The 17,698-nt window shown below is 41.3% G+C and overlaps 1 protein-coding gene across 5 annotated transcripts in view; it reads left to right on the top strand.

Moving 5' to 3' along the window:
* Positions 1-5,044: 5,044 nt before the first annotated feature.
* Positions 5,045-17,698, top strand: part of DIS3L2 (DIS3 like 3'-5' exoribonuclease 2) — a 388,020-nt gene continuing 375,366 nt past the window's right edge. For 3 of the 5 annotated variants that reach the window (XR_012517592.1, XM_003936718.4, XM_074398856.1), the window contains exon 1: positions 5,045-5,115. The gene's annotated coding sequence lies outside the window, so the exon portion shown is untranslated. Of the gene's footprint in view, positions 5,116-8,966; positions 9,048-17,698 lie in introns of those variants that run through there. The other 2 variants (XM_074398855.1, XM_074398854.1) reach the window with 2 other exon arrangements.

Genomic DNA, 17,698 nt, shown 5'->3' with positions numbered 1-17,698 from the left:
ATAACTATGTCTAGCTTTATGTCATCATTTTCCATGGCATTCTCTTGAATGAAGTTCTTATCATTTATTTAAATAGTCATTTCCCTATTGATGAACTTGTAGGTTGCTTCCACATTTTTACTAAAATTAACGAACTGACCACAGATGAATGTGAATAACTTAGATCTTGTGATATACTGGGATTACTTTAATGGGATCAGAGAAGCCAACCCCATCCTGGTCTTGCATGACCCAGTTTTTCCACTGTCAGATAATGTCCTGGGGCAGGAAGAATAGGGTGGGGCCTTTGATAAAGATGGCAGAAAAAGATCCTCTCTCTCGAGCTGATGGTTGGGTCAGTGGGGCCTGGCTTTGCCATAAGTGGAGCACTGGGGCAGTTTCAGAGGGAGCAGTGAGCTGCCCCTGGCCATCAGGAAACAGGTGCTTCCCCAGTAGCAGCCTGAGATGGGTCTGGGCATGTGCAGTGACGTTGTTACCTGTGCTGTGCGTCCCTGTGGTCTCAGGCACCCATGAGAACCTGGCCTTTGCTCTACTGGGGGATTGAGAGGAGGGGCCAGTGCCATGCTCTGGATGGAGTAGCCAAGGGAGCTTTAATCAAGGTGTTAAACGGTCATATGCATCTAAACTCTCTTCACAAAATGAGGGCGAATACACAAGGACCTCCAGTGGACAGGTGACAGGGAGCCCTACTGCACACAGAAGTCCACACTTGCATCACAGTATGGGTTTGCTCAGCGACACTAAGGCAAAAGGAATGACACCTTTAAAAATTTTTCCAAACCAGATTAAATGTGGCTCAGCCTTCAGCTGTCCTAATGATATAATAGTCAATTTCACCATTTTGGGAAGCTGCTTCTCTATCTTAGGATTCCCCAAGAGTCTTGGTGGGGAGAGGCATTGGAGTCAGTATCGTGACAACTCAGAGGGTTTTACTGGGGCAGTTTAGTGACGGGACTATTCGTGTGATAGGAGAACTAAATAGAGGATTGTGGCAGAGAGTTGAGAATGTGATAGCGGAGCCTCCTGCTGGAACTATAACCACCGAAAGCAATCCCCAACGGAATTATGGTTATGCGGGGCAGAGAATAAAGAGAGCGAATTTTGGGGGTGAAGGGAAAAGTGGAGAAAAACCAGCACAGGGAGCTGCACTCATGGCCAGCACTGGTGTTTCTCTTCAGCCCAGTCTAGGGGATCCACTTCTCATGGGGAAGAGCCCACTCCCTGCTTGTGATTGTGGCTCCATGGGCAGGCCCTGTGAGTGTGAATGAGGAAGGCTGTGCTGCCCTGAGGTGCTGATGCTTTCTCAGGACACCGTGGAAATGGTGGCAGGCTGCCTCTCCTTGCCCTTTCACCAAAGGGACCACTGAGGGAGGGGCTGGTCTCTGGGGTGGCAGCAGAGAGCAGCATCTGAGACATAGGGATTGTTTTTGAGGCTCCCCGGGAGATTTCACTGTGGCTGGACTGGCAGAGCTAGGGGCTAGGGCCACCTCAGACACTGGGGCTGCAAGGCTGGAGGTACCAAAGCCAGCTATGAGTGCATGGGGGCTCACAGTGAAAATTCACTTTATCTGGTTGTGTGCTTTGAGTTTCACAAGAAACTTTCTTCATAAGAATACTTGGGTTTCCCTCAAGATTTTTATTATAAGTCAATGCCTTGGACAACTTTATATCTCTGGAAAGGATAAAGTCACTTGGAAGGGTGGAAATATTTATTCAACAAAGAACAAACTCATCCAAATTTGTTGAATCTAGTTCAACATTTTGTTTCAGATCCCATATTAAAAGGTCAGCATGAAAATAAACTTTAGTGTCATGGTTTTGTAAGGATCAGTAAATACAATGGATTGAGGGTTAAAATAAATTAACTTACGCGCGTGCACGCGCGCGCACACACACACACACACACACACACTCTTTCACCTGTTTTGAAACAAAGTAAATTTATTTTGCAACAGCTTATTGAGATATAATTCATATACTACATAATTCACTCCTTAAAATGCAGAATTCAACGTGTTTAGTTTAGCCACAGAGTTGAGCTACCATCACCATAATCAATTTTAGAACATTTTCATCACCCTGAAAAGAAACCCTGTACCCCTTAACCATCAACCTCCAATCCCCACTCCCCAGGCCTTTGTAACACTAATCTACTTTCTGTGTCAATAGATTTGCCTTTTCTGGGCCTTTTATATAAATGGAATCATACAGTATATATGGCCTTACGTGTCTGGCTTCTTTTACTTAGTACAACGTTTTCAAGAGTTATCCATGTTGTAGCATGTATCAGTAATTTGTTTCTTTCTATGCCCAAATAATATTCCACTGTATGAATAATACCACATTTTGTTTTCTTTTTGTTAGCTGATGGACATTTGGGTTGTTTCTCCTTTTTGGCTGTTATGAATGATGCTGCTATGAGCAGGTATGTACTCATTTTTGAACGGGGGGATATATGATTTTATTTTATTTTTATTATTTTTTGAGACACGTCATTCTGCTGCCAGGCTGGAGTGCAGTGGCACGATTTCAACTCACCACAACCTCTGCTTCCTGGGTTCAAGCAATTCTTATGTCCCAGCCTCCAGAGTAGCTGAGATTATAGATGTGTGCCATGACACCTCGCTAATTCTTTTTGTATTTTCAGTAGAGATGGGGTTTTGCCATGTTGGTCAGGCTGGTCTTGAACTCCTGACCTCAAGTGATCTGCTTGCCTTGGCCTCCCAAAGTGCTGGGATTACAGGTGTGAGCCATGTAATAAAAAACTGATCTATGTTTTTATTTTCTTGAGGATATATATTAATGATTAAATTTGATAAATCATTCCTTCCATTATCAGTGAAGAATAAAGTGTAGAGGGAAATTAGAAGGAACAATTTATCAAACTGGATGTTAAAAAGAATACTGTAGCATGCTTACTGTATACTGGTGCTATTCTAAGTGCTTACTTAGCCACTAGCTATTAACTTTTTAAATCCTAAAGGCTATTTTCATTCCCATTTTATAGATGGTGAAACTGAAGCACACTGAAGTTGGGTAACTTGCCCAAGGAATGGCAGAACTCGAATTCAAACCTGGGTTTGTACCCAATACAATGTCTATGTCATATACATTGGGGAAGTTAACAAAGGCGTACCAGATGTGTCTGTTGTGCTTACTGAAACCATGGGGCCTACCAAACCCTTACATAAAGATGTGACAAGCAAGCCTCCAAGGATCACTCAAAACTGCTGAAATTCACACTATGGATACCCAGGGGCCCAAATGAGGTTTTCTCCCAAGACGGAGAAAGCAGTAATGAGTTTAGAGCAAGAGCCAGACAGCTGCTGAATTGTTTCATGTGCATTTTAGTCTCTCACCAGAGTTTCTTGCCTGCTTACGGGGGCTGCCTGATAGCTTTTCATGGGCAGCTGTCATATTCAGAGCAAAGTCTGTTCAACTTACTTACCATCTGTTGATAAGAGGTGAAAGGAGAAAATATTTCCCTTGAGGTGTGTCTAGAAAGAGTTTTAAGAAATCCTTGTAGGCAAACACTTCCTAACAATTTAAATGTAGCGTGTCCCTTTCGGGCTCCTCAAAACAATCATCTCACCAGTTCTACCTCAAGGGTGGTTTGTAGCCAGGATGGCTTTGCAATGGTGAACACAGAGTTGTGTGTCTGGGGGAAGGGGCGAGGAACACGTGGGGAAGGAGAAGGATCAACCTAAAGATGGTTGGAAGCAGGCGCACCTGTGCATCGGAAATCCAAGGGAGTCATACTACCATTTCATCATCTATTGTAGAACATTGCCATCACCACAAAATAGAAGGGAAGTTTGCATTCCATCACAGCCTCATCTCATCTCCAGGTTTGTCTAACAATTACCTTTTAGCAATACCAGGTTATATTAAACAAAATGGTTTGCAAAATATCGTTTAAGTAGTCTGTCTGTCTCTCTTTTTTTTTCTTTTTTGAGACAGACTCTTGTTCTGTCACCTAGGCTGGAGTGCAGTGGTATGATCTCGGCTCACTGCAACCACCACCTCCAGGGTTCAAGCAACTCTCCTGCCTCAGCCTCCCAAGTAGTTGGGCTTCCAGGTGCTAGCCACCACGCCGAGCAAATTTTTGTATTTTTAGTAGAGATGGGATTTCCCCGTGTTGGCCAGGCTGGTCTCGGAAATTTGATTTTTCTATGGTCACCGATGGACACTTGATTTCTATAGCTTGAGAATGGCGGCCGTCTTTCTTTCTTTCTGACATTCTTTCTTCTTGGGCTCTTCCAACTGTTCTGGCTGCTCTTTGGGGGTTCCTTTTCCTTTGCTCACATCTACAATATCGGTGTTTCCTAAGTCCGGTGCCTAGCGACTGTCTCCTCTCCACACACGTCCCTGGGCGGGCCACACTGAACTGTCAGGGCTTTCTCAACTACACTTCCTCTCTCACCTGAAACCCTCTTCCCTACCCTTTCTACTAGGTTGACGTCTCCATCATCAGCTGCTCCCCACCCTTGTCTGGAAGGGCCTCTTGGGCAGGCTCTTCTTCTCTCCTTTCCTTCAGTCGTCCTCGCGTGCGGGACGCCGTCTGCATGCTCTGCCATCAGCCACGTATCCTGAGGGCAGGGACCACGCGGGGGTTGCCCATCTCTGTATCCTCAGTGCCAGCACTGCACTTCGCCCTGAGCAACTGCCCAATAAATGAGCAATGAGTAAATGAAAGAATGAGCAAATCCTTGTAACCGGAAAGGGGCCGGCGGCGTCTGCAGTGCAAAACCTGGCCGGGTGGAGCAGAGCCCCGAGGTTCGGGAGCCGGGTCTGGAAGGCTCCCGCCGGTGGGAGAGGGGCCCGGCACAAGACGTCTCAGAGGCCGCCCATTGGGAGCCAAGGGTTGCAGCGAGTTGTCCCCGCAAGTGGCGAGTGAGGCCGGAGAAGGCGCGGAGGCCCCTGGCCCGGCCATTTCGCCCTTGCAGCGGCTGAGCGGCCAAGTACCAGACCCGCCGCGGAGCACACACCCCTCGCGCGTCGCTCATGGCCCCACCCGGCCACCGTCGCTCTCTAGAACGCCGCGCCCGTGACCCGGAAGAGCATTCTCCTTAGCAACTGCGGGACTGCTGCGGTCCCGGCCTCCGGGGAGAAAAGGTGAGGCCCTCACTCCCCTCCCGGTTACACCGCCTAGTGCTGCACGACCGCCTCGGGGGCGACCCGGGGTCTGGCCTCTGGGAGGCTCCGGGGCGCTTCGCCAGGCACCTGCGGCGGCGGCCCGGGACGAACGTCTTCCGCCTCTGGCGTTGCTCCCCGGCCCACGCATCTCCCCTGTCTCGCATCTCCGTCCGTGTCCGCCGCTCCCCACTCTGCTCTTGACCGACCCGGCCTCCCAAGCAGCGCTCATAGCGCCTGGGCCCTTGTACCCTAGGATGGTGTGAGGGGAGCGAGACCAGCATTAGAGCCTGTTGCTATAGAGAGGATGCTTTCTGAGGCTCGGGTCACCTGTGGATGCGGTTCTCAGGGGTCTTAATGGAGATGTTCAGGACTGGCAGGGATGGGGTGCCTCAGGAATCTTGAACAGCAGCCGTTTAATTCTAACACTATTCTTGACGCTTGTGCTTTCCACAGTGATACACTTTATCTGCTTTATTGATCGTAGAGACTCTTTTAAAAAAGTATAATTAAAACTTTTATTTCATATATCGGGGATACGCATGCAGTTTAGTTACATGGGTGTATTGCACCCAGGTAGTGACCATAGTACCCAGTAGGCGGTTTTAAATCCACATCCCCCATCTCGCCCCCCCTCCGGTAGTCCACAGTGTTTATTGTTCCCGTGTTTATGTTCATGTGTGCACAGTGTATAGCTCCCACTTATGAGTGAGAACATGTGGTATTTGGTTTTCTGTCCCTGTGCTAATTCGTTTAGGATTATGGCCTCAAGCTCCATCTATGTTGCTGCAAAGGACTTGAGTTCCTCCTTTTTGTTGTGGCTGCATAGTATTCCATGGTGTACATCCACATTTTCTTTGTCCAGTCCGCCATTGATGGTCATTTAGATTGATTCCGTGTCATTGCTATTGTGAATAGCTCAGCCGTGAACATACAGGGGCCTGTGTCTTTTTGGTATAGTGGTTTGTTTTCCTTTGGTTCTATACCCAGCAATGGGATTGCCGGGTGAAATGGTGGCTCTTTAAGTTCTTTGAGAAATCTCTAAATTGCTTTCTACAGTGGCTGAACTACTTTACTTTCAAACAGTGTGTAAGTGTTCCCTTTTCACTACAGCCTCACCAGCATCTGGTGTTTTTTGGCTTTTTGATAATAGCCATTCTGAGTGGTGTGAGATGATATTTCACTGTTGTTTTGATTGGCATTTTTCTGATATAAGCATTTTTTTCAGATATTTGTTGGTCGCTTGTATGTCCAGGTCTTTTTTTTTGGGAGGAGGGTGGTTACTGAGAAGTGTCTGTTTATGTCTTTTGCCCACTTTAAAAAATGGGCTTATATGTTTTTTGCTTGTTGTTTAAGTTACATGTGGATTCTTGATATTGGACCTCTGTCAGATGCATAATTTGTGAATATTCTCTCCCATTTTGTAGTTTTCTGTTTACTCTGTTGGTAATTTCTTTTGCTGTTGGAGGCTTTATAGTTTAATTAGTTACAACTTGTCAATTTTTGTTTTTGCTGCAGTTGCTTTTGGGGACTTAGCCAAAAATTTGCCAAGGTCAGTGTCAAGAAGTGCATTTCCTAGGTTTTCTTCTAGGATTTTTATAGTTTGAGGTCTTTTATTTTGAGACAGGGTCTCACCGTCACCCAGGCTGAAGTGCAGTGGTGTGACTACAGCTCACTGCAGCCTCGACTTCCTTGGCTCAAGTGATCCTTCCACCTCAGCCTCCTGAGTAGCTGGGACTACATCTGTGCACTACCACGTTTGGCTAATTTTTGTATTTTTTTGTGGTTTCACCATGTTTCCCAGGCTGGTCTCTTAACTCCTAGGCTCAAGGGATCCACCTGCCTCAATCTCCACAAGTGCTGAAATTACAGGCATGAGCCACTGTGACTGGCTGAGGTCTTTACATTGAAATATTTAACCCATTATGTATATCGTGAAATATGATCCAGTTTCATTCTTCTGCATATGGCTAGTCAGTTATCCCAGCACCATTTATTGAATAGGGAGTCCCTTTCCCTATTTGACGTTGAAAAAAAAATTGCTTAATTTGTCAGCTTATCGCAGGTCAGACGGTTGTAGGTGCGGGGCTTTATTTCTGAGTCTTCTCTTCTGTTCCATAGTTCTGTAGGTGTGAGACTTATTTAATTGTACATCTTGAATTTATCCTTATCTGGGGAATTTCTTTCCAGTTGAGAGTGAGGTGTGGTTAGTATATTCTCTAAGTTAGATTTTGTGTCTTCCCAGGTTTTCTGCCAAAGGAAATCTTCCTGGGTCTGACTAGGTTTGAGAAATATTTCAAATGAAATTTGCTACATTCAAGAGTGTTGTTAATAGCCCAGACCTACACTTCAAAAAACACTATGGCACTGGAAAACCTCTCCTTATTGAGTTTGAATGAGTGGTACTGAGAAAACTGTAAGCCTTATTTGAACATGGTTGGATAATGACTTTATTTTTCATTTGATGATGATGGAGCTAAAACTGAGGCATGTGAACCATTTTTGGAAATGGCATTATTTGGGAATAAAATGTGGGAGTTTCTGTACCAAAATTCATAATTCAAAATCATAATTTCATTTCAATTTAATAAATATTAAGCAGCTACAGCATTATATACTTTAAAGGATATAAAAGAAATAAAAGACTGCACACATGAAATTGTTAGGAAAGCAGTAAAATGGGCATTTGTTTAAATGCAAAATATTTGGTAGAGATATTAAGTGCTATAGTAGGTCAGAGGGTGGAGAAATCATTTATGGGTTAAATGGGACTTGATTTGTCTCTACAGTACAGATATAATTTGTATTTGTATTGGAGGGGACAGGAAGTCCTAATTCCTTGCCTTATATTCTTAAGAGTTTGGGGAAAAGTTCCATGTGGCATTTTGAAGGTCTTATTTAATGCTCTCAAGTCACTTGATTTGTGATCTATTTCTTTCAAATAGTCTTAATACAAATCTAGAGGGCATTTTTCCTGTTTGAGATCTTAGTGAAGCTACTAACTGAGGGCTTTGCCACTTAGAGGTGATTTGCTTCTGCATTTGGTATTAGGTTTTTATGAAAGACCACAATTTAAGTATAGTTATTGTTTCAGTCATGCTCAAGAGTCTTGTGAAATGTTGCTCTTTATTTATTTGACTGATATTTCTGAAGTGTTTCCTATGTAGCATTAATTATATCAGGAAATACCAAAAACGACTGTACTTAGTAACCAGTAGGTGTGCTCTATACATGGAGGGTGTGTGTGTTTAGCCTATCAGCCTTCGATGCTCAGCATTTGCCTTGAGACATTGAAAGCCAGAGCGATTTATGTATACATCTGAGACTTTTTTTTTTTTGAGTTTAGTAAGGGGGCTCAATTGCTTTGGGCATCCACCAAAGATACATTTGTGAAGATGACCAAACTCTTAAGTCCTCTTAAAAGATGTTTTGTTGCTTTTTTGTAGACTTGGTGGTCATTTATTCACTTATTCAACAAATATATTGGAGATGGGGGAGAGTGAATGCATATATGATCCCTGTCCTTAGTAGATGATACTCAACCACACAAATGCAAAACTATGGCTGTTACAAGTGTTTTAGAGAAATCACAGAAATGACATTTTAAGTGAGATCCGCAAGATGCACAGGAAGAGAACAGTGTTCTGGTCAAAGCAAACCCATGTTGCCCTGGATGGAGTGCAGTGGTGAGATCACAGCTCACGGTAGCCTTGACCTTCTGGGCTCAAGTGATCCTCCCGCTTCAGCCTCCCAAAGTTCTGGGATTATACATGTGAGCCACCACACCTAGCCTGTTTTTTATTTTAACCTTCAAAAAGTTTTTTGTTTTACAGGAGGAGTTGCTATGAAATGAAATACTATTGAGCATGAATACAAGTAAGACTACCTGGAATGAGTGGATAGATCCCTCTGAGGTTTGGCCATCTATGCTATTTTTAATGATGTCAAGGAAGTGGAGACTTGACCAGAATTATTATTATTATTATTATTTTGAGACGGAGACTTACTCCCTTATGCAGGCTGGAGTGCAGTGGCATTAGCTCACTACAACCTCCGCCTCCTGGGCTCAAGCAATTCTCCAGCCTCAGCTTCCTGAGTTGCTGGGACTACAGGTGCATGCCACTATGCCTGGCCAATTTTTTGTATTTTTAGTAGAGACAGGGTTTCACCATGTTGTCCAGGCTGGTCTCGAACTCTTGACCTCGAGCCATCCGCCTGTCTTGGCCTCTAAAGTGCTGGGATTACAGACATGAGCCACTGCATTCAATCTTTTTGAGACAGAATCTCATTCTGCTGCCCAGGCTGTAGTGCAGTGGTGTGATCATAGCTCACTGTAACTTTGAACTCCTGGGCTCAAGTGATCTTCCCACCTGAACCTCCTGAGTAGCTGGGTCTACAGGCATGAGCCACCGTACCCAAATGGTTAAAAAACTTTTTTAATTTTTTTTGAGATACAGGGTTTTGCTATGTTGCTCAGGCTTGTCTGAAACTCTTGGCCTCAAGTGATCCTCCTGCCTCAGCCTTTCAAATGTTGGAGTCACAGGCATAAACCACTGCACTTGTCCCAGAATTCTTGTCTTTATTAAACTGAGGGTGTTGGTAGAACGGCACAAGATGCTCCTTTTTGTCATGTAACGTGAAGTAGAAGGATTTGATGTTTTTTTCATATAAGAGGCATTTTATTTGGAACCATAGCAAGAACTTGACGCCTTAGAGTAGTTATTTTGTGACTAGTTATGTTGAGGCAAGACTTGATCAAGTTTAGTCAACTGTTAGTTCATCTACTTTTGATTCCTTACTTGTACCAATAACAGGCTGCCTCTGGGATGCACTAATGGTGGCAGATGAGACAGTGGTCAGACTGGTAGGAAGGGACTTCTTGTGGTGCAAAGTACCTTTAAATTGTCCCTGATGAAATCATGGGACAGGGAAGAAGGGCTGATGAAGTACCCTGCCCTCAGTAAAGTAGTTGGTGGAGTGCCTGGTAGACACTGAGAGCTTGTGTGACCCAAATCAGGAGGAGGCAGGAAGTTATATAATACTAATTAAAGAATCCTGCATTATAAGTTCTTTTTTGGTCCTCCTCTAATGAAATTGGATTGTTTCTATTTCCCATTGGGTTTTGATGAAAAAAGGTTTGTGGTGATTATCTAGGTGTTGAGGTATTCAGAGAGAAGCCCCAAACATTTCTGTTTAACTTCATTTTTTTGAGAGATCAGCTTTCCCCATGGGAAATAGTTGCCTCTTTCTCAGATGTCTGCCATGGTTAGCTTTAATCACTTTTAAAAGGCTGAATACAGAACTCTAGCAACAGTTATGCCAAGAAGGAGCTATTATTATTTTTGTTTAATCCTTTTACCTATGGGACAGTATTAAACAAGTCCAGAAATTTACATATTTTTAAAAATTTTAGTTTAGTTTTGTAAATGAAAAAAATGAATTGTTCTGAGATTTTGTTTGAAATAATGCATTTATTTTCCTTATGTTTTACTGAATTTTTGCCTGTTCAAATCAGTCTTTTTTACAAGTAAGGATGCCTTATAACTTTTATGACTGAAATACATATCATTAACAAAGAACAATTTTTAATAAATAAATTGGGGCCCAATTTGTGTTTTATGGGATTATTAATTATTGGTTAAGACCATATTTTTAAAGCCGATTTATTGAGGTATGGTTGACAGGTTATAAACTGCACATATTTAAAGCATATAATTTGTTAAGTTTTGACATATATGTGCACTTGTAAGACTATCATTACAAACAAGACAAAGAGTGTATCTATTATGCCCAAAACTGTTTTTATAATCCTGGCTCCCTGACCCTTATCCCAGACAACTGATGTTTTCATCACTGTACATTAGCTTTCATTTCCAAGAATTTCCTCTTATTTTATATAAACGAAACTATACAATATGTAGTTATGCCTCTTTCACTCAGCATAATTGAGAGTCATCTCTGTTGTTAACTGTATCAGTAGTTGATTCCTCTTTATTGATGAGTAATATTGCATTGTATGGATGTACCTCAGTTTATTAATACGTTTATCTGCTGATGGACACATTGGTTGTTACCGGTTTTAGTTATTAAAAATAAGGTTACCGCCGGGCGCGGTGGCTCAAGCCTGTAATCCCAGCACTTTGGGAGGCCGAGGCGGGTGGATCACGAGGTCAAGAGATCGAGACCATCCTGGTCAACATGGTGAAACCCCGTCTCTACTAAAAGTGCAAAAAATTAGCTGGGCATGGTGGCACGTGCCTGTAATCCCAGCTACTCAGGAGGCTGAGGCAGGAGAATTGCCTGAGCCCAGGAGGCGGAGGTTGCGGTGAGCCGAGATCCAGCCTGGGTAATAAGGGCGAAACTCCGTCTCAAAAAAAAAAAAAAAAAAATAAGGTTACCATAAAAATTTGTTTACAAGGCTTTGTAAGGACATATATTTTTATTCCTCTTGGTTAAATACCTAGGAGTAGAATGACTAGATCATATAATAGTTATATGCTTGATCTTTAAGGAAACTGTCAATGTTTAGTTATTCCTAAGTATTTAATAGTTTTTGATGCTATTTGATATGGTTTCGTTTTGTGTCCCTACCCAAATTTCATGTTGAGTTGTAATCCCCACATGTCGAGGAGGGAAGTGATTTGATTATGGGGCTGATTTCCCCCATGCTGTTCTCATGATAGTGAATTCTCACAAGATCTGATGGTTTTATAAATGGTAATTTTTCTTGTGTTCTCACATGCTCTCTCTCTTGTCTGCTGCCGTGTAAGACATGCCAGCTTCCTCTTTCACCATGATTGTTTCCTAAGTCTTTCTCAGCCATGTGGATCTGTGAGTCAATTAAAACTAATTCCTTTATAAATTACCTAGTCTTGGGTATTTCTTTATAGCAGTGTTAGAATGGAGTGATGCACTGTTAAAATCATATTTTTGAAATTTGTATTTCCGATTGTTGCTAGTATATAGAAATATGATTAATTTTTTACATTAATCTTCTTTGTCAATCTGGCTAAGCTCACTTAGCTCTTATTAGTCCTAGACCTTTTTTTTTTTTTGAGATGGAGTCTCACTCTGTCACCCAGGCAGGAGTGCAGTGACATAATCTTGGCTCACTGCAACCTCCACCTCCCAGGTTTAAGTGATTCTCCTGCCTCAGCCTCCTGAGTAGCTGAGACTACAGGCACCCGCCACTGTGTCCAGCTAATTTTTGTAGTTTTAGAAGAGATGAGTTTCACCATGTTGGCCAGGCTGGCCTCGAACTCCTGACCTCAAGTGATCTGTTCGCCTCAGCCTCCCAGTGTGCTAGAATTACAGGCATGAAACACCGTACCTGGTGTCTTAGAGCTTTTTAATAGATTCCATTAGATTTTCTATGTAAAGATTATGTCATCTGTGAATAGTTTTAATTCTTCCTTTCCAGGCTTTTGTTTCTTTTTGTTATTGCACTGGCTACGATCTGTAGTACAATGTTAAATAGAGATGATGAAAGCAGATTACTTGTCTTGTTTCTTAGGGAGAAAGCATTTAGTCTTTTTTCTTCTTGAACATATGGAATACAATTCTTTTTAAAAAAATCTTTTTGACATAGTGATCTTGAACATATAACTTATATGTATTTATTTCCTTAGAAATGCTGGGATTTGGAGATGTTAGAATCAATAATGCTTATATTTCTTGATCCTAAGTGTTATCAGAACATAAGGCAATTCAAATTATGTGATAAAAGGATGTATTATAACCTGATATTTTAGGCTAATAGAATAAACAAATCATCTCTTGAAAGTACAATAAGATAATGTAGTAGGCTGGGTGTGGTGGCTCAAGCCTGTAATCCCAGCACTTTGGGAGGCTCAGGCAGGCGGATCATGAGATCAAGAAATCAAGACCATCGTGGCTAACATGGTGAAATCCTGTCTCTACTAAAAAATACAAAATTAGTTGGGTGTGGTGGCACGCGCCTGTAGTCCTGACTACTGGGGAGGCTGAGGCAGGAGAATTGCTTGAACCCGGGAGGCAGAGGTTGCAGTAAGCCGAGATCACGCCACTGCACTCCAGCCTGGTACCTGATGACAGAGCAAGATTCTGTCTCTGTCTCAAAAAAAAAAAAAAAAAAAAAAAAAAGAATATAGTATTCAAAGAAGTAATTATAATGTTATATATTTAGAAAACATATGCCTTTCAGTCTGTTGTATCAGTTTGGTTGCTTTCTTTTTATAAAGGAAAGTCTTCAATACAATACCATAATTAATGAAAAATGAGTAGTTTTATCATTTGTCTCACCATAATTTAACAAATACTTGGGCATAGAGTTGAACTGGTTTATCTGCTTTTTACACTTTTGAATGGTATTCAGTTAAGGTTAGTTTTAGTAAAGATCTTAGACTCTCAGATGGGACTTTTCAGCTTTAAGAAATTGGAATGTGTCCCTGGGCTATGCCCATGCCAGAGTGCCAAACTAAAGGAATGTAGGAAACCTCTAACCAGGCCCTGCAGGGGACTTTGTGCAAAATAATGAGGTCACTAACATGAAGAACTCTGGAGTCTGAGGCAGCTAAAATGGGATTCCATAACCTCTTTCCAATATTATTATTATGTATTATATATCTTTGAGGCTAAGAATCCAGGGAAGGGAAAGCAGAAATGGGGTTGCTCAACTGAGAGGATAAAAAAGAGATGAGGGATGAAGGACTACAAGTTAGAAGAAGGAAGAGCAGGTCTGCATGCTTGAGGGAGTGAGGGAAGAGAGGGATGTGCTTAGAGAAAGAAAGCTCCCTTAAAGGTCCTGGAGGTAATGCAGTTCTGGAATACAATTCTAGTATTGTATTCCAGAGTCCCCTGCAGGGCCTGATTAGAGGTTTCCTAGTAACTACTACTTTCCCATTCTTTATTCCCACGTATTTCTACGTTCTCATTCCCTCTCCTCCTCCTTCTTTCTCTCTTCCTCTCTTTTTCTCTCCTCTCTCTCTCAGGCACACACCTCTGTTTAAGAAGTGAATATGAATATGGAAAGCAGATGATAAGGGAGGTTGGATTAAATTGTGGAGCATTTATTTAGTTTTTATTTCAATAGTTTTAGGGGAACAAGAGGCTTTTTTTTTTTTTACATGGATGAATTGCGTAGGGGTGAAGTGTTGGCTTTTAGTGTACCCATCACCCCAATAGTGTATATTACAACTCCTTTCTATTTAACTGCTATATGCTTCCGCTCCAGGGAAGGTATCTTTAAAAATTTCCTTTAATACCCTAATACAGATGTTTCTTGACTTCTGCTGGGGTTGCATCCTGATAAACCCTTTGTAAGTTGAAAATACCATAAATTGGGCCAGGTGTGGTGGCTCACGCCTATAATCCTAGCACTTTGGGAGGCTGAGGTGGGCAGATTACTTGAGCTCAGGAGTTTGAGACCAACCTGGGCAACATGGTGAAACCTGTCTCTACCGAAAATATGAAAAATTAGCTGAGTATGATGGTGCGCACCTATAGTCCCAGCTACTTGGGGGCCTGAGGTGGGAGGATCGCTTGAGCTTGGGAGGTGGAGGTTGTGGTGAACTGAAATTGCATTCCTGTACTCCAGTCTGGGCAACAGAGCAAGACTCTCTCTCAAAAAAATAAAATAAATATAAATTGAAAATGCGTTTACTATACCGAACCTACTGAACGTCATGGCTTAGTTTAGCCTACATTGAATGTGTTACGGTAGCTTAAAGTTTGGCAAATCATTTAACACAAAGCCTTTTGTATAATACCTCATGTAATTTATTAAGTACTATACTGAAAGTGAAAAACAGAGTGATTGTATGGGTCCTTGAAGTACAGTTTTACTGAATGAGTATAGCTTTTGCACCATTGTAAAGTCGAAAAATTATAAGGTGAACCATCATAAGTTGGGGACCAGTTGTTTGTACAATCTTACATGTAATTAATTTGGAGGCTTATTGATTGATTGATAACATTTTCATACTGTAGCACCCTTAGTTCTACTTAATTAGCACTTGTGATTGTATTGTTTATTGTATAAGAAGTCTTAAATCCTGTGTTCATGAAATTCCTTCCAAAGAAGTCAGCATACTTTATGCTAATTAATTTATTGATTGTCTCAGCCTTTGGCTTACCATACCCAAAGAGTATCCCACTTCCTCAAGCATCCAGGATCCTGCTTCAGCCTAAGGGTCATTGTGTGATCTTGTACTGTGCTAATGAAAGGAACACTCAGAAGATAGTGTTGTGGGCAGAGCCCAGGCCTGGTTCTTAGGGACTTCTAAACTTCTGGCCAGTAGGGAGGAATACATGTGACACTGTCATTGAACTCAGAACTACCCACCACATGCAGAATTTGCTCTGACACTGCAAATACTCAATTGGACTCGCTGTAATATTTGTATCTCAAAGGAATTGAAAGCTGAGATTTCAAATGGATTTCATGGAATTTTGATCAGTTAGAAAATAATTAATGAAAAAATATCCAGCTGTTAAAACTGGATCATTCTTCTTGCAATGCTTTTAATTTGTTACATGTTTTTTGCTTTTTTCTTGTGTTCTGGTCTGAAGTGATTGTCAGTGGTTTGCGTTTGATCAGGATCCATTGCCCTTACAAATATCCCTGCCCTACCTCCATGGGTCTCCTTGTTAATACAACTTCAGAAGAAAATCTGAAAATCAAGGTTTTTGTTAACTCCTAACAGGCGATAGAAGGACATAATAGAACCTGGAAGATTTTCAGTGGAAAAGATTGAGTCTAGAATTAAAAGATTATGTAGGTTTTTACATGCATTCCATAGACTTATTTGTTTGTAATTGAAAAGTTACAAAGTAGAGTATGGAAAGTATGTGTAAGGTATATAGAATGACAGGACAATGAATACTCAATGTACCCAACCACCAGATTAAGAAAAAAAATTATCGTTGCCATTGAAGGTCTCTGTGCCTGTCCCCTTTCTGAGGTAATCTGAATTTTGTGTTCTTTCTTTATACTTGAACCACATAATTCATATCCCTAAACTGTGGTTTAATTTTACATGTTTTTGACATTAATCAAATGGAATCACAGTGCAGATATTTTTCTGCGATTTGCTTTTTTCCCATAATGTCATATGTGTTTGCTTTGGTCAGATTTTGTAAATAATCGTGGGCTGCTTGCACACAGATGTAGAAGATTATTTTGTAATAATTTCCCTTATTCGTCTCAGAGAATATAATTTATATGTTTCAGTCTCGTGGAAATAAAAGAGAATGATTTCTGACTGGATAAAAAGAAACCAGTCTCCTTTAAGGCATTCTGTCTCCATGCACTCCCCCATCCTCACTCTGGAACCCATTGCAGAGGAGCCCTTCGATGGGGTGTTACGTTTTTTCCTGTTTTACCTTACCTTGGGCAGGCTGAGACACCTCCTGCTCCTCAAATAGGTGTGGCCTAGTGCTTCTTTACCCTGTGTATGAGTCACCAGGGGAGGGGAGCTTTGAGAATATCCATGCCTGTGTGCAAACATTGACCAATTAAAGTAGAATAGCTCCTTTACCTACAATTAAATTAGAATATTTCTATCTTTTACCTGTTTTTAAATTTAAAATTTCAATTTTGTTTTAATTGGGTTGCTTCTTTCATATTGATTGTAGGTCTTCATAATATTCTGTATATTAATCCTTGGACTCCTGTGTGTTATAAATATTTTCTCCTAGTCAATTGATTTGTCTTTATGATTCCTTTTGGATTACAGAAGTTTTTAATTTTTATAATTTGAGACTTTATTATTATGACATCTGTATTTTGTGTCTTAACTAAGAAGTCTTTCTTTACTCCTAGGATTTAAGCAACTTTTCCTGTATTCTTACTGTATTTATAATTTTACTTCCAACATTTAGCACTTTAAGCCACCTACAGTTTATTTTGTACATTTAATTTACTTTTTTATTTTGAAATAGGGTTTCACTCTGTCACCCAGGCTGGAGTACAGTAGCATGATTTCAGCTCACTGCAGCTTTGACCTCCTGAACTCATGTGATCCTCCCACCTCAGCCTCCTGAGTAGCTAGGTCTACAGGTATTCACCACCATGCCTGGCTAATTTTTGTATTTTTTGTAGGGATGAGATTTCACCATGTTGCGCAGGCTGGTTTTGAATTCTTTGGCTCAAGTGATCCATCTGCCTTGGCTTCCCAAAGTGCTAGGATTACAGGTGTGAGCCACTGAGCGTGGCCTGCAATTTATTTTTTATGTGTAGTAAGAATCTAACTTTTCTTCACACAGATAGCCAGCTGTCCTATTATCATTTGAGTGATTATCCCTCCTAGTGATTTGAAATACTTCTAAAATAATTTCCGTAAGGTCTGTTTCTAGACTCTCTGTTTTCTTCTAATGATGTCTTTGCGTATTTCCAGTTAAATATGATAGTCTTTTAATTACTGGTATGTCATAGGATGTTTTTCAATTTGATAGAGCAAGTCTTTTCTCATTACTCTTTTGCAAACATTTCTCTTCTACTTTGTGCATTCTTCTTCCATTAGATTTTAAAAATTACTTTTTATCAGTGTGAAATTCACATCACACAATGTTAGCCATTTTAAAGGGA

Source organism: Saimiri boliviensis, chromosome 5 (genome assembly GCF_048565385.1).
Source record: "Saimiri boliviensis isolate mSaiBol1 chromosome 5, mSaiBol1.pri, whole genome shotgun sequence".
Classification (NCBI taxonomy): domain Eukaryota; kingdom Metazoa; phylum Chordata; class Mammalia; order Primates; family Cebidae; genus Saimiri; species Saimiri boliviensis.
This window is presented reverse-complemented; position numbering and strand designations above follow the sequence as displayed.